Raw genomic sequence first — 23480 nt, forward strand, 5'->3', positions numbered from 1 at the left:
TTACTCTGATTCAGAGCTGACTTAGAAAAATTACCATAACAAGACCACTAAAAGAAACAGAAAAATGTCAAACAATACAGAACACACCCGACTAAAAGAGAAGGAGAAAATGATAAAAATGCAAACCACGCCGCAGCTAATAGATCGTGTCGTGGGTGATGGTGGTGACATCACCTTTCCCCCCAGTCAGTGCGATGTTTGATGTTTATTTATGCATAGTCCATTTGTTATCTGAGCAGTTATAAATTTTCTCTCCAGACACCATTGCGTGTCCGCTGGTTTGCCTTCCGGAAGTAAGCCATCATCGCGAAAATGATTAAGTGAACATTAGAGTAAGACCAGTATCTCGACGAGTTTGTCATTAGCGACTGAAGGTGGACCTTGAATTTGGACGATGACCTTGAAGAAATTTTATTAATACGACAAAATAGAAACCCAATTCTTGTCAAATGAGTGTCAATCAACTTGGACAAATGGTCCTTTTTTATGAATTTTTCGCTTGCAGCTTAGTCAGTTCAATGAATATGAGGAAAATCATAAGCGAAATATGATGACAAGCTTAGCTTCTTGGAAGAATTGCTGGCAGATTTTCTGCGTTACGTTCTGACTGACGTTTCGTTTCGTTTTCGTTTCGTTTTCGTTTCGTTTCCGTTTCGTTTTCGTTTCGTTTTCGTTTCGTTTTCGTTTCGTTTTCGTTTCGTTTTCGTTTCGTTTTCGTTTCGTTTTCGTTTCGTTTTCGTTTCGTTTTCGTTTCGTTTTCGTTTCGTTTTCGTTTCGTTTTCGTTTCGTTTTCGTTTCGTTTTCGTTTCGTTTTCGTTTCGTTTTCGTTTCGTTTTCGTTTCGTTTTCGTTTCGTTTTCGTTTCGTTTTCGTTTCGTTTTCGTTTCGTTTTCGTTTCGTTTTCGTTTCGTTTTCGTTTCGTTTTCGTTTCGTTTTCGTTTCGTTTTCGTTTCGTTTTCGTTTCGTTTTCGTTTCGTTTTCGTTTCGTTTTCGTTTCGTTTTCGTTTCGTTTTCGTTTCGTTTTCGTTTCGTTTTCGTTTCGTTTTCGTTTCGTTTTCGTTTCGTTTTCGTTTCGTTTTCGTTTCGTTTTCGTTTCGTTTTCGTTTCGTTTTCGTTTCGTTTTCGTTTCGTTTTCGTTTCGTTTTCGTTTCGTTTTCGTTTCGTTTTCGTTTCGTTTTCGTTTCGTTTTCGTTTCGTTTTCGTTTCGTTTTCGTTTCGTTTTCGTTTCGTTTTCGTTTCGTTTCGTTTTCGTTTCGTTTTCGTTTCGTTTTCGTTTCGTTTTCGTTTCGTTTTCGTTTCGTTTTCGTTTCGTTTTCGTTTCGTTTTCGTTTCGTTTTCGTTTCGTTTTCGTTTCGTTTTCGTTTCGTTTTCGTTTCGTTTTCGTTTCGTTTTCGTTTCGTTTTCGTTTCGTTTTCGTTTCGTTTTCGTTTCGTTTTCGTTTCGTTTTCGTTTCGTTTTCGTTTCGTTTTCGTTTCGTTTTCGTTTCGTTTTCGTTTCGTTTTCGTTTCGTTTTCGTTTCGTTTTCGTTTCGTTTTCGTTTCGTTTTCGTTTCGTTTTCGTTTCGTTTTCGTTTCGTTTTCGTTTCGTTTTCGTTTCGTTTTCGTTTCGTTTCGTTTTCGTTTCGTTTTCGTTTCGTTTTCGTTTCGTTTTCGTTTCGTTTTCGTTTCGTTTTCGTTTCGTTTTCGTTTCGTTTTCGTTTCGTTTTCGTTTCGTTTTCGTTTCGTTTTCGTTTCGTTTTCGTTTCGTTTTCGTTTCGTCTTCGTTTCGTTTTCGTTTCGTTTTCGTTTCGTTTTCGTTTCGTTTTCGTTTCGTTTTCGTTTCGTTTTCGTTTCGTTTTCGTTTCGTTTTCGTTTCGTTTTCGTTCCGTTTTCGTTTCGTTTTCGTTTCGTTTTCGTTTCGTTTTCGTTTCGTTTTCGTTTCGTTTTCGTTTCGTTTTCGTTTCGTTTTCGTTTCGTTTTCGTTTCGTTTTCGTTTCGTTTTCGTTTCGTTTTCGTTTCGTTTTCGTTTCGTTTTCGTTTCGTTTTCGTTTCGTTTTCGTTTCGTTTTCGTTTCGTTTTCGTTTCGTTTTCGTTTCGTTTTCGTTTCGTTTTCGTTTCGTTTTCGTTTCGTTTTCGTTTCGTTTTCGTTTCGTTTTCGTTTCGTTTTCGTTTCATTTTCGTTTCGTATTCGTTTCGTTTTCGTTTCGTTTTCGTTTCGTTTTCGTTTCGTTTTCGTTTCGTTTTCGTTTCGTTTTCGTTTCGTTTTCGTTTCGTTTTCGTTTCGTTTTCGTTTCGTTTTCGTTTCGTTTTCGTTTCGTTTTCGTTTCGTTTTCGTTTCGTTTTCGTTTCGTTTTCGTTTCGTTTTCGTTTCGTTTTCGTTTCGTTTTCGTTTCGTTTTCGTTTTCGTTTCGTTTTCGTTTCGTTTTCGTTTCGTTTTCGTTTCGTTTTCGTTTCGTTTTCGTTTCGTTTTCGTTTCGTTTTCGTTTCGTTTTCGTTTCGTTTTCGTTTCGTTTTCGTTTCGTTTTCGTTTCGTTTTCGTTTCGTTTTCGTTTCGTTTTCGTTTCGTTTTCGTTTCGTTTTCGTTTCGTTTTCGTTTCGTTTTCGTTTCGTTTTCGTTTCGTTTTCGTTTCGTTTTCGTTTCGTTTTCGTTTCGTTTTCGTTTCGTTTTCGTTTCGTTTTCGTTTCGTTTTCGTTTCGTTTTCGTTTCGTTTTCGTTTCGTTTTCGTTTCGTTTTCGTTTCGTTTTCGTTTCGTTTTCGTTTCGTTTTCGTTTCGTTTTCGTTTCGTTTTCGTTTCGTTTTCGTTTCGTTTTCGTTTCGTTTTCGTTTCGTTTTCGTTTCGTTTTCGTTTCGTTTTCGTTTCGTTTTCGTTTCGTTTTCGTTTCGTTTTCGTTTCGTTTTCGTTTCGTTTTCGTTTCCGGTAATTAAGTGAAACAGGCAAATAAATTCCATTCAGTGAAACAGACTAACTCCTAGTATGGTCAGCTAATGAGCTTTGAGCGATCAACAGTCGGTCGGAAAGGATGAATCGACGGACCGTCCAGCAGGGCCCGGGCTATTCATTTCCAATTTGCCGTAACTCAGTCCAGGAAATGATCCATACTGCGGAACGATCATCTTCATGTTTGCATTTCTACTAGGCAAGGTAGATATATGCATGCCTATCACACATTGTTGCTGACCAGCAGAAAGCTCGCTTCTTCCTAATGGCATTACGTCTACTGAAAAGATGCATTCAGTTGCGTTTGCACTCAGATTGATTGGCAGTTAATTTTGATCGAATTGCAAAATCATTAAAAACAAATTAACGAATCAACATTTCATTGCGTCCAAACATGGATGATAATCGGTGATTTCGAAACCTACCTTTTTGCAATCCAAATCAATTGCTAGTCCGCGGTATCATCAGTTCATCAGAGCTTCCAAACCAGGGGGGAAGCCACCTAAGTGAATCAATTTGTTGTGCATTCACGGTATTTAATGAAAACACTACACCGAAGAAGCACTTCCTCCATGTCGGTCGATCGAAGTGATCGCTCAGGGTGATATGCCGGGATGACCACCAGCACCGGGACGGTGGTACAGGTGAAGCACTTGTTGTTGTCACTTGTGTAGACGGCCCCAAAGAGGTGATGTTTTTGCGTTGTGGCAGTTGTCTGTCTACGTACCCGTCGCTTGTCGCGGTGGGAGTTCGGAGTTGGATCGTGTACACGCGCGAAAGGATGCGATCCGATCGGTACAGTGACTTCGTATCATAAGGATACAAGCTATGTAGTTGACTAAGGCTGCTCTCAATGTATTCTTTGGAGTATTTGAGTATTTCTTTGATTTTCAGTCCGATTGTGGGATCAAAAACACCTTATGTTTTCTTACTCCCTTGTTTCAATTCGTGTCAGATCTTTATCAAGGATTCAAATTGTGCCGACGTTTGAGCTAGTGCATCGTTTATTTGTTTCCGTCGATTATTTAGTTATATCTACGTATCTCGCACGACACTATTATTGAAAGCCGTAGTTACTCGTAAATCTCTTTATTCTGCATCAGTTTCATGTTTAAATATACTGAAAGTGAATCATCTAACCGTCGCTATCATGAAAACTAAATCGTCGGATGGTGAAGTATATTGCAAAAGTTGCGCCATATGCATATACACAGAACTGGCGTTGTATGCAGTATGTGCGGGACCGTGTGGAAACTCGTTCCACATCCCGAGCAGAGTAAAAAAGCTCAATAATAGCATATTTTGATAAGGAGATCAAAAAGTGATATTTGTTTGTTTGAGATAAGAGGTAAAAGTACTGAAAATAATATCTCAATTTTACTCCTGGAACATCATCATCATAGCACATTTAGGTCTTGGTAAGATCTAACCAATAGCAGTAAGCTATTTGATTGATCTTCAAATATCAAATTTTGCTATTGGTTAGATGGTTCAAGAACAATTTTTTGCTATTATTTTCAGTACTTTTACCTCTTATCTCAAACAAACCAATATCACATTTTGATCGTCAGTACTTGACCTTTGCCCGGGATATCATGCATTGGTATGAGAAGAGAGCAATTACAAGCCCTATCGCAAAGTATCGTGTGGTTGTGCAAAGAGTGCCAAACTGCTTTCAATGGCTGGAAAGACAGTCTGCAAGATTCGTCATCAGCGCTAAATGATACAAGCTCTGTTAACACCGAGATATCTCTGCTGAAAACCCAAGTTGCAACTATTATGGACACATTGGAACGCATCATACCTCGCGATTCATCCTCTGTTACCGACGACCTACCACATTCTACTCCGATCGCAGCCTCTAATGTGACGAGTGGAACGAATTTAAGTATCGAACATCAACGATCGGGACCGAATGAAGCACCAGAGAGCACACGAGACAATTGTTTTTCACTGCTGTTGACTAACATTGACACCGCTGTTTCCGAACACGAAGTTGAATCCATGGTTCACAGATGTCTTGGTGTCCCAATCGAGGACCGCATAAACGCCAAAAAGCTTGTACCGAAACGAATAGACTGCAGATCACTGGATTACATCTCGTTTAAAATCGATTTGAATTGGAAATGGAAAGACCTGGCAATGTGCGTATCGACCTGGCCCTCTAATATAAAATTTCGTGAATTTAAACGTCGTCCTGTTAGTACTTGGAAACCGTGAATAAACGTCGTTATTGTTGTACCGATAAGTTATGGTACTAGTATTTCATAATGTTTAATAATGATGTTTTCAATGTTAATATCACTGATTATGCTGTTGTAAATGTTTGTGAATGAATCAATGCTTTGTATCTGTGCTTTTTTAGAATAAGTAGTCAGTCTGTACAACCACTGAGTTGAAGACGTAGAAATCAATAAATCAATAAAATTTTTGAACGTTTTATCGTCATGAAGATTTTTAAATCTTTCGGCCGTCTTTCGATAATCTAGTTTCCCGTCCGTGTTTATCCGCAAAACCATTTTCAATTATAAAAACTTATGATCGGGATTCGGACCGATTCCGCTACTCTTTTTAAATTATGGTTTTCCAGATAAAAATGAAATACAAGAAAGAATGAAAAAAAAAAACATCATACTCTTGATAAAGACCAAATACGAACCAAAACGTCGGAGTAAGAAAACATGATTTTTTTTTTTCGACAATCGGACTGAAAAGTCAAGAAATACTTCAATGAATATGCGTACAAGATCATTCATATGTGATAATAGAGAAACTGAGCCTAAGTAACACTTTGATGACCAAATAATCACGTAGAAGATTAGAGAACCGCCATAAAACCTTATACCTATTATTTTGGTTTTATGATGGTTCTAAGAACCTCTTCTAGTCTATTTGCATAAAAAGTTTACCTCAGGGGTGAGATGAATTGGTTAGATTTAAACATAAGATGTCTAGAAAGTTCTAGAGCAACTAAACCTTTTCGAAAATCCAACATTCCGAAAGTCTTTTCAGGAAGTCCTTAAGAAGTTCTTCTAGCATCCACTGAGAGAACCGATTTCTTAGAAAGGTTGCAATCGAATTTCCTTCAAATATCGTCTAGAAATTACTTCAGGGTTTCCTCCAGAAGCTCATTAGAGATTTTCCTTTGTTGTTTTTCCAGTTGTACTGTATAAAATTCTTCTTGTAATTGCATAAGAAGTTCATCATAAGTTCACGGAGGAAGTCCTCCATAAGTTCCTCTGAGAATTTGATGCCTTTTTTTAGAAGGAATTCCTTTAGAAATTCTTAAGGATGAAGTTTCTTCAGGAAGTCCTCCAGCAGTAGTTTCTTTAGGATCACTTCCATAAGATGCCCTAACCCGGGAGCAGTTGCGTCTTCGACAACCCTCAGTGACACCTCGCTCACGCTGTGTACTCCAAGCGTGATTTTCTCATGGTGCGTGTACTCAGTACACGACCCGACCACTCCCGGGTTAAGGACTTCACTCCAAGGAGTGCAATAGTCCATTGCAGGACTTTTACCGAGTATTTTTATAGGATTTCTTTCAGAGATTAGATTCCTCTAGGAAGTATTCTTTCTAAGAATGCAGGAGAAGTTCCAACATTTCTCCACTAGATCAATTCCTGCAGTCATTCCTCCAGGTGTTCCATCAAGTATTATTCTAGCAGGAGTTCCACCAGAGATTCCTTCAGCAGTCAGGGATTCCTCTACGAGTTACATCATGGCTTTTCAGAAGAAAATAAATCGGGGATTCTGCCAGGAGGTCTTCTATCAGAGATTCTTTCATTTAGAGTTTTTTCAGTAACTTTTCCAGGAGAAGTTCCATCAAATATATCTTAAATTGGTGTTCTATCAGTCATCCCCTAGAAGGAGCTCTCTCAGGAATTTTCCCAGGAGAAGTTCAATCAGCGACTTCTTCCAGAAGTAATTACTTCAAGAATTGATCTAAGAGAAGTTCCATAAGTGATTTCAACGGAAGAACTTTCATGGCAAGCTCAGTCGTGGATTCCTTCAGGAGGAGCGTTTGGGATGTAGGTGCAGAAATAGCCTTTTGCTGCCCACTCAGACTGCCAGATCCGAGAAATTCATGCCAGTAGTAGGAGTAGTTTTGTCAGAGCTCCCTTGAGAAGGAGACATTAGGAATTCCTCCAGGAGAAGTTCCGTTGCGGATTGTTCCAGAAAAACTTTTATCAGGGGCCCCTACAGAAAAAGTTCCATAAGGTTGTTTTTTAAAAATAGTTTTATTAGGGATTCCTTCAGGAGAAGTTCTATCAGGAATTCCTCCGTTTCATCAGGGATTTCCCCAGTAGTTCAATCGGGGGTTCCTCCTGAAACAGTTTCAACAGAGCTTTCTCCGAGAAATACATTCAGAAGGAGTTCTATCAGAAATTATTTCAGAAGGAGTTTCATTGGAGATTTCTTCAAAACAAATTCCATCACTGATTGTTCCAGAAGCAGTTTTATCAGGGATCTTTACAGAATAAATTTCATGAGGGATTCCTCCAGGAGATCAATTAAGGATTCATCATGAAAGAGCCTAACCCGGGATTCCTTGGGAAGGAGTTCCATCGGGGATTCTTCCAGATGAATCGCCATCGGAGATTCCTCCAGAAGCAGTCTAATATGGAATTTCTTCTGAAAAAGTTGGGGGAGTTCCAACGGTTATCGCTCAATAAGCTCAATCAGATGCTTTCTCACGGGTTCAATCGCGAATTCCACTTGGAAGTTGTTTTTGTTGTTTTTCTAAAAAAAAATGGTGAGTTTGTCGGGAGTGGGACTCGATCTCAGATCCTCGACTTGATAGTCACGTGTTTCAACCATCACACCAGGCCTACTCCACATTCTTCATAAGTTTTTTTTTCTTTTTTTTATTTTTTCTTTTTTTTATTTTTATTTTTTCAACTTTATCGGCAATTCGTCATCATTTATTATCCAGTAATTTCACTTGAATTGCCTCCAAAAGCCACTCGCGGCATTTGTTTAGAAATTCCTACAGCAAATCCTCAAAGATTTTTTCCTTCGAAGATTCACCTAAAGCTTTCCGGAGAAGTTCTCCAAGAATTTTTCCGGTAATTACCTCAGAAGTTTCTCCAGCATTTCTTCCAAGAATCCCTATAAGAGTTGGAGTTACTGCCCAGCGGTCTTACGAAAGGATCCAACGACACGTTAATAGCACAACGAAGATCTCCACCTACATCTCTGGAAACTGCTCTGTAGGAACTAGTACTCGTTGAGTAATGCCTTTCAGAAAACTCCAGAATTTACCTAAAGAATTCTGTGAAAATTGTTTCAACATCTAAGAAAATCTATTCGGTAAGTCTTTTGCAAATTTCTCGGAAATTTCTTTGCAAATAACTTTGGAACATTAGGTAGAACTTTTTCACTGAAACACTAGTGGAAATAAAAAAAAACTTCTCTATTACTTCACTTTTGCAAAAGAAAAACTGAAAAAATGAAACATAGTGGAATTAAAAGGAATTTGCTCGTCCTTTTCTAGTTTTTCTTTAAAAGTTTATTTTTTTAATGTTTCTTATGCAAAAGTGAAGTGTTTTTTTTTATTATTTTAACTCATAGTTTCCCAACCTTTGTTTCGCGACCCCCCAAACTGCTTGCAGGCACGCTTCGACTGTTCTACGAAAAGCGGAGTGACAATAGACTGGGGGGTCGCGAGAGCCAAGGTTGGGAAGCGATGTTTTAACTAGTATTCCAGTTTGGAAATTTGTTAAACAACTTTTTAGAATTGCCTCTGGAAGTCCCTTAAGTATTCTTTTTGGCAATTATTTTGTGCCTTTCTTTGAAAATTTCTTCGGTAATTCCTTTGGAGCTCTCTTGATAACTTCTTTGAGTATTTATTCGTAATTTCTCACAGTTATCTTTTGTTTTTTTTTTTTTAATTTCTTCGGCATTTTGTTTCTTTAATTACGTATGTGACAAAAATGCGTTTTTTTTGTAAATGCTCCGGTAATGTTTTCAAGAATTCCTTCAGTGCATTTTTTTGAATTTCATTCCTTTGATTTCCTTTGAATTATTCTTTTATAGTTACATATTCCTGCTTGAAAAATTCTTTTAATTTTTTTTTTCAAATTATGTGTTTTGGGAAAGTGCATTTGGATATTCTTTGTGAAATGCTGTGGTCAAAAAATGTTTTTTTTTAAGAAAATCTATTGGAAATTTCAAAGGGATTCCTTTATAGGAATAGTAATTTGGTGAATTTGGAAAAAAATCTTAGATAACTTCTTTGCAAACTACTTTGGCAGTTCTGTGGGAATAAAAATTCGGCAATTCTTTATATTTTTAGAGTTTCTCAACCACTGAAATATGAGAATTTGTCAAAGAATGTTTTTTGAAAAATCTTTTAACTTTATTTTATAAATGTTTTTGGGAGTTTTTTTGTAAATTTTTTTACCAACTCCTCCACAAAAATCAATAAGTAATAAGTATGGAAATTTCCTCAAAAACTCCTTTATTTGCAAACTGATTCGTCAAATCTTTTGGGAATTTATTTGAGGGATTCCTCTTAAAATGGTTTTGACAATTCCTTTGGGAATTCCATTTTCAATTCTTAGAAGAGCTCATTAAGCAATTTCTTACAGAAGTTGTCAGATTGTTATCTCTTCGGCCATTTTTGCGAATTGATTCGGTAATGCTGTTTAAAAATTTATTCGACAAGCATTTTGCAAATCGACAATTGCTATTGAAATGTCTCCGCATTTTTTTTTTCAATTCCATCTGCAATAAGCATCTTTGACAGTTCCTTTGTGATTTTCTGAGATTCGAAAGAAATTTTCTGAGAACTTTTCAAAGCAATTGCCAAAGTAATTACCAGAGAAATTGCTAAAGGAATTCCCAAAAGAAGTACCGAAGGAATATCTAGAGAAGCATTTTTGAAAAAAAAAAAAGAAACAGCCAAAAAATATGAATTTCCAATAGAGCAGCCGAACAAATTTCCGATGGTATTCCTAAACAAATTTCAAAGGAATTATCGAAGAAAGTGAAAAAAAAACTAAAGACGTTCTCAAAACTGCCGAAGAAGTTTTCAAAGGCATTGTTTAAGAGTTTTCCAAATTAATTTCTGAATAAATTCTCATATACTATATTATCGAATAAATTTGCACTACAACAGAGTTTTTCGAGAAGAATTTCTCCCAATGAGCATTTTCTGTCCAAAACGCAAACAGATTTCCATTTTTGGCTCGTTATTTTTTAAAATTTGAATGAAATTTTGTTCATGTGCTGGCTTCCATCAATAATTTATTTTAGCATCAAGAAATAATAATTTTTCCTCTCCTAACTTTTGTAAAGGGCGTATTTTCTTCTACAAAAAATATAACTGTGAAATGATCAAAAACATATAACAAGGTTCATTTTTTCTTGATTTTTTCGGATTTTTTCAATCGGTTGCAATTTAAGTATGATTGGATGTGGGAATAAATTATGTGTTGTTTTTTTTTTCATTTTAAATTGTACAAAGAATCTTTTTTTAATACAAAAAAAATCATTTTTTTCTATTGAATGTTTTGAAAATCGATGAAAAATAAAAAGAATTAGAAAACAAAGCTAGAAGCATATGACCATCCTGGACTACTTAGAAAACTTTGAGACTGAAAGTCAGATTCCTACAGAAGAATTAAGAATAATATTACATTATATTACATTATATAATATACAATGAAAGGGGATGGTATTTGGGAAATTGAAATTATATGATATCTAACATACATTTACAATGAACATTACTCTCAGTGCATTTTTTTTCCTCAAAGTCCTTCAAATATCCTCAAACATCTTCAAAGGCATCATTTTAATCCAACATACCGTTTCGAAATATAGTTTTTTGAAGAAGAAAATTAGGATTTTTTATACGACTTTTAAAAAGCTAGGTGAAGAATGTTGCATAATGAAAAAACATGTTCAGATAGAAGCTCATACATGAGCATCATTTCATTTGAATTGAAAAAGGTCACGTCTATGCGATTCGTGCGTTGTTATTATGTTAGAATCCCGTACAGCAAATGATGGAGTTTTTCAGAAAAGTAGTCCAAAAGTGTCAATAATTTCTCAAGGATTTCAAAAGAGTCGAACCAGCCAAGGACTGAAAGTCTCTATTAAATAGCTAAATCAATCAATCAATCAACCAGGATTTCCTCCAAGAGTTCTCCTAGGAATTCCAGAAGATTCCCTTGGAATTTTGAAGAAACTATTGAATAAATTCCTATGGAACTAACTTAACGCTTAGTTCGTCCTGTACGAATCACGAAGTGTGTCCCTGCACCTCAGATTAATAGCGTGGTGCGTGGTAATTAATTTTCCAGTTGATTTAATGGTCCCACACCTATGGACTTGCAGAGAGGGGTAAGCAGCAGTAAGAGGAATTCCAAAAAGGAATCCTCGCGGATGCGCTCACGCTCATGTTTATGACTCTGACTGCCAATCACAGGCTACTCTGCAGATGGAGATTCCTCATTGGTATGGCCGATCACGGTGTCATTTATCATTAAAAGAGTGGTTTGATGTTTGTTTTCGATCGAAACGTGACTGGGATCAGATCACACAGCGACGTACAGTGCAGTGGTGAGAGAAGTCAAATCCAGACGAGAGGTATGGAGAGGGCACAGCCGTGATTGACGTAACAAATCGACGATCAATGTCCTGCTGCGTTTGCAGTTTCTTTGATGCATTTTTTGAGATATTAATGTGATCCCTCTCTGGACTATGACCATCACAAGCAAATTTATGATTTATAAATGCTTTTAGTGTGAATCATGTGTGGCGAAGCCTTGAGCCTGTATTGATTTACGCGTACACTGACTTCTCGTAAAAGCTTGAATTAATTCTCAAAGTGATGCAAATAAGTCTTAGCAGAACGCTTTAGACAGCATCTTGACACCATTGTGTAGTTCTACAGAAAGGCGACTACAGCTATTTAGACCTCTTATAAGTCAAATCTTTTACACGATGAAGCCTTTCCAAGCTTCCTGGTGAAACCTTTCCAAGCTTCCTGGTGAAGCCTTTCCAAGCTTCCTGGTGAAGCCTTTCCAAGCTTCCTGGTGAAGCCTTTCCAAGCTTCCTGGTGAAGCCTTTCCAAGCTTCCTGGTGAAGCCTTTCCAAGCTTCCTGGTGAAGCCTTTCCAAGCTTCCTGGTGAAGCCTTTCCAAGCTTCCTGGTGAAGCCTTTCCAAGCTTCCTGGTGAAGCCTTTCCAAGCTTCCTGGTGAAGCCTTTCCAAGCTTCCTGGTGAAGCCTTTCCAAGCTTCCTGGTGAAGCCTTTCCAAGCTTCCTGGTGAAGCCTTTCCAAGCTTCCTGGTGAAGCCTTTCCAAGCTTCCTGGTGAAGCCTTTCCAAGCTTCCTGGTGAAGCCTTTCCAAGCTTCCTGGTGAAGCCTTTCCAAGCTTCCTGGTGAAGCCTTTCCAAGCTTCCTGGTGAAGCCTTTCCAAGCTTCCTGGTGAAGCCTTTCCAAGCTTCCTGGTGAAGCCTTTCCAAGCTTCCTGGTGAAGCCTTTCCAAGCTTCCTGGTGAAGCCTTTCCAAGCTTCCTGGTGAAGCCTTTCCAAGCTTCCTGGTGAAGCCTTTCCAAGCTTCCTGGTGAAGCCTTTCCAAGCTTCCTGGTGAAGCCTTTCCAAGCTTCCTGGTGAAGCCTTTCCAAGCTTCCTGGTGAAGCCTTTCCAAGCTTCCTGGTGAAGCCTTTCCAAGCTTCCTGGTGAAGCCTTTCCAAGCTTCCTGGTGAAGCCTTTCCAAGCTTCCTGGTGAAGCCTTTCCAAGCTTCCTGGTGAAGCCTTTCCAAGCTTCCTGGTGAAGCCTTTCCAAGCTTCCTGGTGAAGCCTTTCCAAGCTTCCTGGTGAAGCCTTTCCAAGCTTCCTGGTGAAGCCTTTCCAAGCTTCCTGGTGAAGCCTTTCCAAGCTTCCTGGTGAAGCCTTTCCAAGCTTCCTGGTGAAGCCTTTCCAAGCTTCCTGGTGAAGCCTTTCCAAGCTTCCTGGTAAAGCCTTTCCAAGCTTCATGGTGAAGCCTTTCCAAGCTTCCTGGTGAAGCCTTTATGTTTCTATGTTTTACAATGGAAGCTTTTCCAGCTTCTTAAATAAAACATTCACAATTGCATGAAGGAAGTTGCTCAAGCTTCACGAATGATGTTAACTTCTTGTGGGAAGCTTATCTAGCTTCTCAAAGTAAACTTGACGAAGAAAGCTCTCTCAGTAGGTATCATGAAGGAAGATTTTGTAACTGCTTCATGAAGCAACCATTTTCAACTTCTTGAAAGAAGTTTTATTAGCTTCACGAAGGTAGTTTTTCAGTTTGCGCAGCTGACAGAGGCTTTTCTTGGGCTGATACAGTTGTGCGGCTGAAAGAGATCATCCATAGCTTCTCGGAAGAACTTTTCTAAGATTCACAGAGGCAGCATTACCAGTTTTTCTAAGAACGATTCCCGAGCTTTATGAAAGCAGCTTTTCCAGATTCATGAAGAAAGCCCATCAATGAAAAAAGATTTTTATGCTTTTTCAAGGATGCTTCCCAGAGGAAGCATTATTAGCTTCACGAAGAAAGCATTTTTAGCATCATGGGAGAAACTTTATGAAGGAAGATTTTTCAGCGTAATGAAGAAAGCTTTTCCAACTTTCTATAGAAGCTTTTTCTGATTTTCTAAGGTAGCTTCAAGCTTCAAGAAAGAAGCTTTCAACAGTTTCACGAAGCAAGATTTCATAACTTTTGGAATAAAAAGCTTTCTCAGTTTCTCAAATCAAGTTTTCCCAGCATTTTGGCAGGATCATTCTCGAAAAAAGTTCACCTAGCTTTGAGAAGGAAGTTTTTCCAGCTTCTTGATGAAAGTGTTCTCAGCTTTTGTGAGGAAGCATTTCCAACTTCTTGAAAAAGGAGTTCGTAGTTTCTTGGATCAATTCTTCTTGAGCAATCAACAATCGATTTCCACCTTTAATTTAAAGCTATTTTCAGCTTGTTTATCGACAATGACATCGAATTTAGCCTCTTAAACGAATCCAATTCATTGTATTACCCCATAATGGCTCAGTCACCGCGAAATGACCCAATCACCTCAATCAATCAAACAACGCCGCTCGGATATAAGTAGCCATACTCGGACAATCCGGGCACCAACTGCGCAGTGACCATGGCGGCTCTTCTGCCCTGTAAAATTTGATGGTCGTCACCCGTTGATCGACTGTCAATTTGTCAGATGACAAGCGTGGTTCGTTCGTCATTCTTCCTGCTGCTACCTTCGAACATTTCAACACACCGACCAGTCCAGTGGTGATGGTGCATTTTCCGATTGGTGGGTAAAGCAAGTCGACCCAATCATACCGACGACGACGACAACCAACAACGGCGTTGAACGGACAGACGATAATCTCGACGAGATAATTTACATGCACCATTAGGATCCGATTCCGTTCGGTCGTCCATTTGTACGCTCGGATCGGGTCAGACAGTCTTGCACCATGCGCACAGCCACCCACGACCTTTTCACAGTGTCCGACCGAGAGGTGGAAGTCTCTTGGTACCTTTGTACGATCGATGAAGGGGTCGCCTATGGCTGTAAGAAAAATCAGTCATCCCCAATAATCGAATGACCTTTGCATTCCAGCGTGATGACTGGCCTCAGGCCTGGAAGTTGGAACTGCGCTTGAATAGGCCTATCAAGGTCACTTTTGAATCTGGGACCAGGTGAATGTGCCAAGGCGGCGACGTCGGACTATTGTGGAAGATACCATTTTAGAGTTTCCGTTGTACTGAGTTAAAGGCATTGCTTCATTCCTTTCGACATCCAGTCCGTGAAGTGACCGTACGCCATTAAACGTTTCTGTAGTGTTGACTCATAGCTCACAATTCTCTAAACAATACCAAAACCATAGTGTCCCCATCGAAGCCCACGGTTCTATTGCCGACGACTGCCCCGAAGGAATTTCACCTTGGTAACCACTACGTTCTGTGTGTGCTGTGCAGTGCACTTTCGAAAGGTGTTTCCTCGTCTAACCTTGTTAGGAAGCACTAGTGGTTGGTAGGTATGCGAGGTACGGTACGGTATCTACTCGGTGTGGTTTACGTTGCGCACCACCGGCGCTCAGGCGCGTACCTTATGTGTGAACCGCATAGAGGGCTTCAATAGAACCTACTTGAATCGAAATGGTGCATCGATTCTCGATTTGCTGCGGTGGGTGTGGGATTGCTTAGTCACTACTTTGGTGGGTTCGACGACGAGGCGAATTTGCTGTTGGATGAATCATTCCGCACGAGGGAGGTTCGTCACCTGTTTTCTTGCAAGGGGGTGTTGATGTCTTTTTTATGCTTGAAATTAATCTGATTTAAAATAGGTATGAATGTCATCTACCAATGTAGGGTAAACGTATCAATAGTGGTAGTAACAGTAACTCCTTTGAGTAAACTGGTTTGTTCTCATGAGGGAATGTCTGCTAATTACGTAAGGATTTAGGGGAGAGCGGGGGTTGCATGGCAAAAATTGTTGGTTTATCAGCCAAAAATATTTAACACCTATGTGCCTGAGCCTCATTTTGCACCCAATTTCAAAACTTCAAAAATCTGATTCTCAGCCGTTTCTCATCGAAAGTTAATGAAATTTTGACAGTTGATCACAAAATCCTTCTAGTTTATGTAACCGGGATCATTGTTCCGGATTTTTTCGTTGTTCCGGATTTATGGCCGGGGGTACTGGGGTAACCTCCTTATCAGATAGAGGTGCAACCTATTATTTGCCTTCGAAAACTAGCTTGCGGCATATCAAACTTCATGATTTTGTAAAACAAGAGTATTGGACCATGTTTCTAGAGATTTCAGATACACTGACCACTTCTCCGGATGTTCCGGACCCAGGTGCCTCCAGGGAAGTGGCCATTTACTGACCGGTTCTAAAACCTAGCTTGAGACATATCAAACTTTAAGATTTTGCAAAACAAGAGTATTGGACCATGTTTCCAGAAAGTTCGGATATACTGGCCACTTCTCCGGATGTTCCGGAAACCTAGTGCCCCCAGGGAAGTGGCCACTTTCTGATTGGTTCTGAAACCTAGCTTGCGACATATCAATCTTCATGATTTTGCAAAACAAGAGTATTGGACCATGTTTCTAGAGATTTCGGATATTCTAGCCACTTCTCCGGATGTTCCGGATTATGGTGCTCCCAGGGAGGTGGCCACTTTCTGACCAGTTCTGAAACCTAGCTTGCGACATATCAAACTTCAAGATTTTGCAAAACAAGTGTATTGGGCCATGTTTCTAGAGATTTCGGATACACTGGTGCTCCCAGGGAGGTGGCCACTTTCTTACCAGTTCTGAAACCTAGTTTGCGACAAAGCAAACTTCAAGATTTTGCAAAACAAGTGTATTGGGCCATGTTTCTAGAGATTTCGGATACACTGGCCACTTCTCCGGATGTTCCGGATCCAGGTGCCCCCAGGGAAATGGCCACTTTCTGACCAGTTCTGAAACCTAGCTTGCGACATATCAAACTTCATGATTTTGGAAAACAAGAGTATTGGACCATGTTTCCAGAAATTTCGGATATTCTGGCCACTTCTTCGGATGTTCCGGACACCTGGTGCCCCCAGGGAAGTGGCCACTTTCTGACCGGTTCTGAAACCTAGCTTGCGACATATCAAACTTCATGGTTTTGCAATACAAAAGTATTGGACCATGTTTCCAGAGATTTCGGTTACACTGGCCACTTCTCCGGATGTTCCGGACCCAATTGACCCCAGGGAAGTGGCCACTTACTGACCAGTTCTGAAACCTACCTTGCGACATATCAAACTTCATAATTTTGCAAAACAAGAGCATTGGGCCATGTCTCTTGAGATTTCGGATGCACTGGCCACTTCTCCGGATGTTCCGGAAACCTTGAGCCCCAGGGAAGTGACCACTTTCTGACCGTTTCTGAAGCCTAGTTTGCGACATATCAAACCTCAAGATTTTTTGGACCATGTTTCCAGAAATTTCGGATACACTGGCCACTTCTCCGGATGTTCCGGAAATCTAGTGCCCCAGGGAAGTGGCCACTTTCTGATCGGTTATGATACTTAGGTTGCGACATGTCTAACTTCATGATTTTTCAAAACAAGAGTATTGGATCATGTTTTTCAAGATCCGGATATTTCGGACCCTGGTGCCCCCTGAGAAGAGACCACTTTCTGACCGGTTCTGAAACCTAACTTGGACATATAAAACAATGAACATGGACCATGTTTCCAGAAATTTCGGAAACAGTGACTACTTCTCCGGATGTTCCGGAAACCTGGTGCCCCTAGGAAAATGGCCACATTCTAACCGGTTCTGAAACCTAGCTTGCGACATATCAAACTTTATGATTTTGCAAATCAAGAGTATTGGGCCATGTTTTGCAAAATCATGAAGTTTGATATGTCGCAAGCTAGGTTTCAGAACCGGTCAGAAAGTACCACTTCCCTGGGGGCACCAGCTTTCCGGAACATCCGGAGAAGTGGTCAGTACATCCAAAATCTCTATAAACATGGCCCAATACTCTTAATTTACAAAATCATAAAGTTTGATATGTCGCAAGCTAGGATTTAGAACCGGTCAAAAAGTGGCCACTTCCCTGGGGGCACCAAGTTTTCGGAACATCCGGAGAAGTGGCCAGTATATCCGAAATTTCTGGAAACATGATCCAATACTCTTGTTTTGCAAAATCATGAAGTTTGATATGTCGCAAGCTAGGTTTCAGAACCGGTCAGAAAGTGGCCACTTTCCTGGCGGCACCTGGATCCGGAACATCCGGAGAAGTGGCCAGTGTATCCGAAATCTCTAGACACATGGCCCAATACTCTTGTTTTGTAAAATCATGAAGTTTGATATGTCGCAAGCTAGGTTTCAGAACCGGTCAGTATATGGCCATTTCCCTGGGGGCACCTGGATCCGGAACATCCGGAGAAGTGGCCAGTATATCCGAACTTTCTGGAAACATGGTCCAATACTCTTGTTTTGCAAAATCTTAAAGTTTGATATGTCGCAAGCTAGGTTTTAGAACCGGTCAGTAAATGGCCACTTCCCTGGAGGCACCTGGGTCCGGAACATCCGGAGAAGTGGTCAGTGTATCTGAAATCTCTAGAAACATGGTCCAATACTCTTGTTTTGCAAAATCATGAAGTTTGATATGCCGCAAGCTAGTTTTCGAAGGCAAATAATATGTTGCACCTCTATCTGATAAGGAGGTTACCCCAGTACCCCCGGCCATAAATCCGGAACAACGAAAAAATCCGGAACCATGATCCCGGTTACATAAACTAGAAGGATTTTGTGATCAACTGTCAAAATTTCATTAACTTTCGATGAGAAACGGCTGAGAATCAGATTTTTGAAGTTTTGAAATTGGGTGCAAAATGAGGCTCAGGCACATAGGTGTTAAGTGGCTTGGCTTTTTTCGAGAAAGGCATGAACGACAAAATTACTAGAAAAATTATACCAGAAATACTTTTATAATTTTGAGGTTGTGAGAGTGGAAAATAGATAATATCTTTATAGAATAATTGAAGAGAATTATTATTTTCAAAACCTGAACATTGGATACTACATATTTTGATGATGTGGAGCCTCGTAGCCGTGTGGTTAGGGTCACCAAGCTTCTAATCGCACCATGCTGTGGGGTGAGAGTTCGATTCCCGCTGCGGGCGATGAAACTTTTCGTGAGAATAGTTTCTTCTCCGTATCCACTGGTGCATGCTCCGTGTGTCCTTTGTCTAGTGTTAAGTTTCATTCAGTCTGAGCAGCCTTTGGCTGAAGACGGTGCCTGCGTATTTTTTTTTAATTTCATGTTACTTGATTTGTTTGTTTCGTATCTTTAGAAAAGATTCGTATAATTGAAAGATGGAGTACTAATAATACAGCTATTCCATAGAATATCTTTATAGTGTGTCACCAAATATCGTGATACTTGGTGGGTTTGTTGTTAATCGAAAATTATTAAACCCGTATTTTTTATTTCTTCATTAGGGTGACTAATTCACAGATAGGGTGGTCCAAAAAATCAAGATTTTTGAAATCCTTTTTTTTTTTTCAAAAACCATATTTTTTGAACCAGTTTTTGTTTTAAGGAAAAATACATTGAAGGGACCAATTTGTGTTCTTGTGCAAAAATATTAACTTTTTTACGTTTACGTTTTTACGTACCCTGGTTTTATATTTTATCAGAAAACTCAAAAAAAATTGGCGTAACATATCAACAAATCAGAGATGCATGGTTTTTAGTTTTTGAAATATGATTTTTTTGAAAATAGGGAGTCATATATTTTAATAATAGCTACACAAAAATCGTCTAATCCTGTAAATCCCCATAAAACTATGCATTTTTTTGCATTTTTGAATGATTCCTGGTGTTTTTTTGTATCCATAGCTGTATGAGGATTCAAAATATAATCAATTTCAAAAAAGAGTCTTGCAAGGGAAAATTTCAACTTTAAAAAAAAAATAATATCTCGAATACTAAAAAACAAACATCTTTGATTTTTTGATATGTTACGCCAAATTCCCTGAATTTTCTGATCTATATATATATATAAATTAGAATTCGAGAGCTTTAAAAAAAATGAAGTTTTAAATCGGTCAACTTTTTAACGTTTTTAACGGTCAACAATTCAAAAGTTATGATTTTTTGAAAAATGATTATTTATTTTTATTTTTTTATTTCTATTTATTTATTTATTCAGTGTTTATTCCGTAGTACATAAGTGCATATAATGTTCCCGAGCTGAGATATGGACTACCTTTCAACAGCTATATAATTCAATTTCTGCAATCAAGCGCTTAACAAACAACTTGAAAAATATTATCAAATAAAGGAAAAAAATACAAAAAAAAAACCTTTGAAATAGCAAAAAGTGTTGGTATAGTTGGAGGAAAGTATTATTCTTAACCTAATGTCACAGTTTGTTTATGTAGCTAGTTGTTGTAGCAGCGGATTTGCTGAAGAGGCGCATCCCATCCAAAACTTTGGGAGAACACGCTGGAACCAATCGTCGATTCGTTCTATTTTGGCAGCCCTATGAACGTCATTAGTTGAGTGGAACGCATTCATGTTCAGCATCATTTTGAAAAATCTATTCTTCTTTATCTGGAGCTTCTTTTTGTGAGTAGCTGCACAATTATGCCATGCTAGAAAACCGTAGGTCATCGCTGGTTTGAACACCGTCTTATACAGCAACAGCTTAGAGTTTATGTCCAGGTGCGAACGGCGATTTATTAACGGGCAGAGCATCCTAATGAGTTTGTCACACTTGCTTAAAACATTTTTTATGTGTGGCAAAAGTAAAAAAAATATTATTATTATTATCTTTATTATCAAGATTTACAGCCAAAGGCTGGTTCATCTCCCAGCTTTTCGAAAAAAAAATCGGTTTTGGAAAACCTTGATTTTCTTGACCACCCTATCTGAAAATTGGTCAATAATACGGGTTTATGCTCGTTTTTTCCGCTGATTTTTTTCGTCAGTTAAAAAAACCTTAAGAATACAAGAATACATTAAAACTTCAGAAAAAAACTACAGAAATTTATCAAAATTCTTTAATAGACAATATATTATAGGAGTTAATAGCATTCTTCTAGACATTCTTCCAAATACTTTTACAAACTATTTTAAAAATTACAAGAATTTTCAGGCAGAATTTTTAGGGTCATTTTTGACCCACACCGTGCACTAAGTCAGCGAGCTGTTCTCAGCGTGATGCATTAGAAAGTTTAAACGCAGCAAAGTGTCATATACAACTTATAATACAACTGCTAAAAATTTCTCTGTAAGTTCTACCAAAATTTCTTCGAAAAAGCTGTACTTTTGAAAATTTCACTGGAATGTTCCCGTTATAATAGTATTTACTTACTATTTTATTTAGTTCTATATTTATCAGAGATCCATGTACTGATTCTTCCGATAGAGAATTGTATATTTTAGGAATGTCATACGTTGCAAATTCTCAATGAATAACAAAACCTCTCGAGCTTTTCTTGACTTTTTTCCGCTGTTCTTAAATCCCCGAGCTTTTCTCGGTATTGCCAAAGTTCCCGACTAGGAGACCATCTTTACAATTTTTATTGAACCTTTTAACCTGCTTGATCCAAAAACTGCACCGTGCTCGTGCTGCCTACGACAAGTGAGGTTTGTTCACTCAAAATTTTAAAAATCGAAAAATGGTTCGGAAGGTCGAGTTACATATACCAATCAATTCAGTTCAACGAAATGAGATGATGTCTGTATGTGTGTGTGTGTATGTAGTATGTATGTATGTATGTATGTCTGTGTACAAGAAAAGGTAACTCACTTTTGAGGTACTTCCCATTGGCCGATTTTAACGATTTTAACACGGAACGAACAGGAATTTTACCGCATTGTTTGCTATTGAAAATGTTTTGGATCGGTCCAGGCGTTCCGGAGTTATGGCACTTTTAGTGATCCGGACCAGCACTTTCCACCCGAGCGCCGGTTTTATGTGCTTCGGTTGTGCAGCAAGCAGCTGCACTGTTGTTGATCAGTGACGGCCGTGACGACCACCGCATCACACCGCGGGAACGAGAGTAAGAGAGAATGTGTGAGAAACCGACGATGGCGCAAGAGCGGCGGTGACGTGCTGCCAAGGTGGTAGCGTGAAAAAACTCGAGAAAATTCTTGAGAAATTCCCGAAGAGCTCCCGGAGAAATTTTCAAAGAACTCCAGGACGAATTCACGAGGAGCTTCTGGGGATATTCCCGAAGAACTGATGCAGATATTTCTGGGAAGCAGAAATTTCCGAGGAATCCCTAGAGGAATCCTCGAGGAGATTCTGGAGCAATTCCTGAGGAACTCCTGAAGCAATTCCCGAATAGCTCTTTGAGAAATTTCTAGCAACTCCTCGATCAATACTCGAAGAAATTCTTGAGAAATTCCTGAAGAGCTCCCGGAGAAATTTTCAAGGATCTCCAGTAGGAATTTACGAGGAACTTCTGGAGATATCCCCGAAGAACTGCTGTAGATATGTCTGAGGAGCTTCTGGACAATTTCAGAGGAACTCTTGAAGAAATTCCCGAGGAACTCGTGGAGCAATTCCCAAGAAACTCCTGGAGGAATTCCCGAGAAACTCATGGAAGAATTTCCAAAGAACTTCAGGAAAAATTTCCAAGGAATTTCAGGAAGATTTCCCTAGGAACTCCTGAAAGATTTGCCGAGGAAGTCCTGGAGGAATTGCCAAGGGACTCCTGGAGGAATATCCGAGGAACTCCTGGAGGAATTTTCAAGAATCTCCTGGGGGAATTCCCGAGGAGTTCCTGGAAGTATTTCAGAGGCAATCTGTAAAATTCCTAGGAACTCCTGGATGAATACTCGAAAAAAAAAATCTTGAGAAATTCCTGAAGAGCTCCCGGAAAAATTTTCAAGGATCTTCAGGAGGAATTTATGAGGAACTTCTGGAGATATTCCTGAAGAACTGCTACAGATAACATAATTAAATTAATTAATTATCGATTTTTGCGGCTTAACCAGCCGAATGGAAGTTTTACTTTATTCCAAAAGCTAGACTTTACATATACTGGCGTGAGTGAGAAATGGACAAATTGAGGTGAAATTTGCGAAAAAGTTACTCGTCCTCTCGGTGAGACTCGAGCTCACGACTCCTACTCACTAGACAGGCGCAATGCCGCTACGCCACGAGAAGACTCGAAGACGTAGCTGCTAATCTGAACTCAAGTTCAACACAAAATTCCGAGGTTATCTTTTCCACAGATGCAATCTTTTCAATTCTCACTCACGCCAGTATATGTAAAGTCTAGCTTTTGCTACAGATATTTCTGGGGAGCTTCTGGAGAATTTCCGAGGAACTCTTGAAGGAATTCCCGAGGAACTTCTGGAGCAATTCTCGAGGAACTCCTGGAGGTATTCCCGAAAACTCCAGGAGGAATTCCCGAGAAACTCCTGGAAGAATTGCAGAGGAACTCCTGGAAGAATTGCAGAGGAACTCCTGGAAGAATTGCAGAGGAACTCCTGGAGGTCCCGAGGAACTCCTGGAGGTCCCGAGGAACTCCTGGAGGAATTCTCAAGGAACTCTTGGAGGAATTCCCGATTAACTCCTGGAGGAATTCAGAGGAACACCAGGAGAAATTCCCGAGGAACTTCAGAAGGAATTGCCGAGGAACGAATTCCCAGTGAACGCTTTGAGGAATTTCCGAGGAACTCCTGGAGAAAAAAATCCCGGGAACTCCTGCATGAATCCTCGAGGCTCTCCTGGAGGAATTTCAAAGATGGAGCAAAGCGTTTCAATGACCAGCTTTTTTAAAAATAGTTCTATCAAAATAACTCATTTTTGCCTTTCTGGTACCTACGCCAAGGTATACCAGCCTGTATGTTCACTCTAATAACGAATGTTTGATCGGGGGCTCGGAAAGTAAAATCACATATACCATGTACTGATGGCCATATTTTACGAGAAAGGCACTATCACCGCTAGGAGGATTAATCTGGGTTTTCTGAATGTTATGCCACACAATCTGGATTTATTAAGAGAATATTTTCAATTTTTCTTCGAGTTTTGTCAGAAACTTCTCAAGACATTTTATCAGAAGTTTCTGTGGAAGGCTTTGTC

At 39.3% G+C, this 23480-nt stretch overlaps 1 protein-coding gene across 8 annotated transcripts in view; it reads right to left on the bottom strand.

Annotated features, from left to right (window-relative positions):
* LOC109408351 (formin-J) overlaps positions 1-23480 on the bottom strand; it is a 568254-nt gene that overhangs the window by 127425 nt on the left and 417349 nt on the right. The window contains exon 1 of one of the 8 annotated variants that reach the window (XM_062856084.1): positions 3342-3656. The exons of the other annotated variants lie outside the window; for them this stretch is intronic. The gene's annotated coding sequence lies outside the window, so the exon portion shown is untranslated. Of the gene's footprint in view, positions 1-3341; positions 3657-23480 lie in introns of those variants that run through there. 8 annotated transcript variants of the gene reach the window in all.

This window comes from Aedes albopictus, chromosome 3 (genome assembly GCF_035046485.1).
Source record: "Aedes albopictus strain Foshan chromosome 3, AalbF5, whole genome shotgun sequence".
Classification (NCBI taxonomy): Eukaryota; Metazoa; Arthropoda; class Insecta; order Diptera; family Culicidae; genus Aedes; species Aedes albopictus.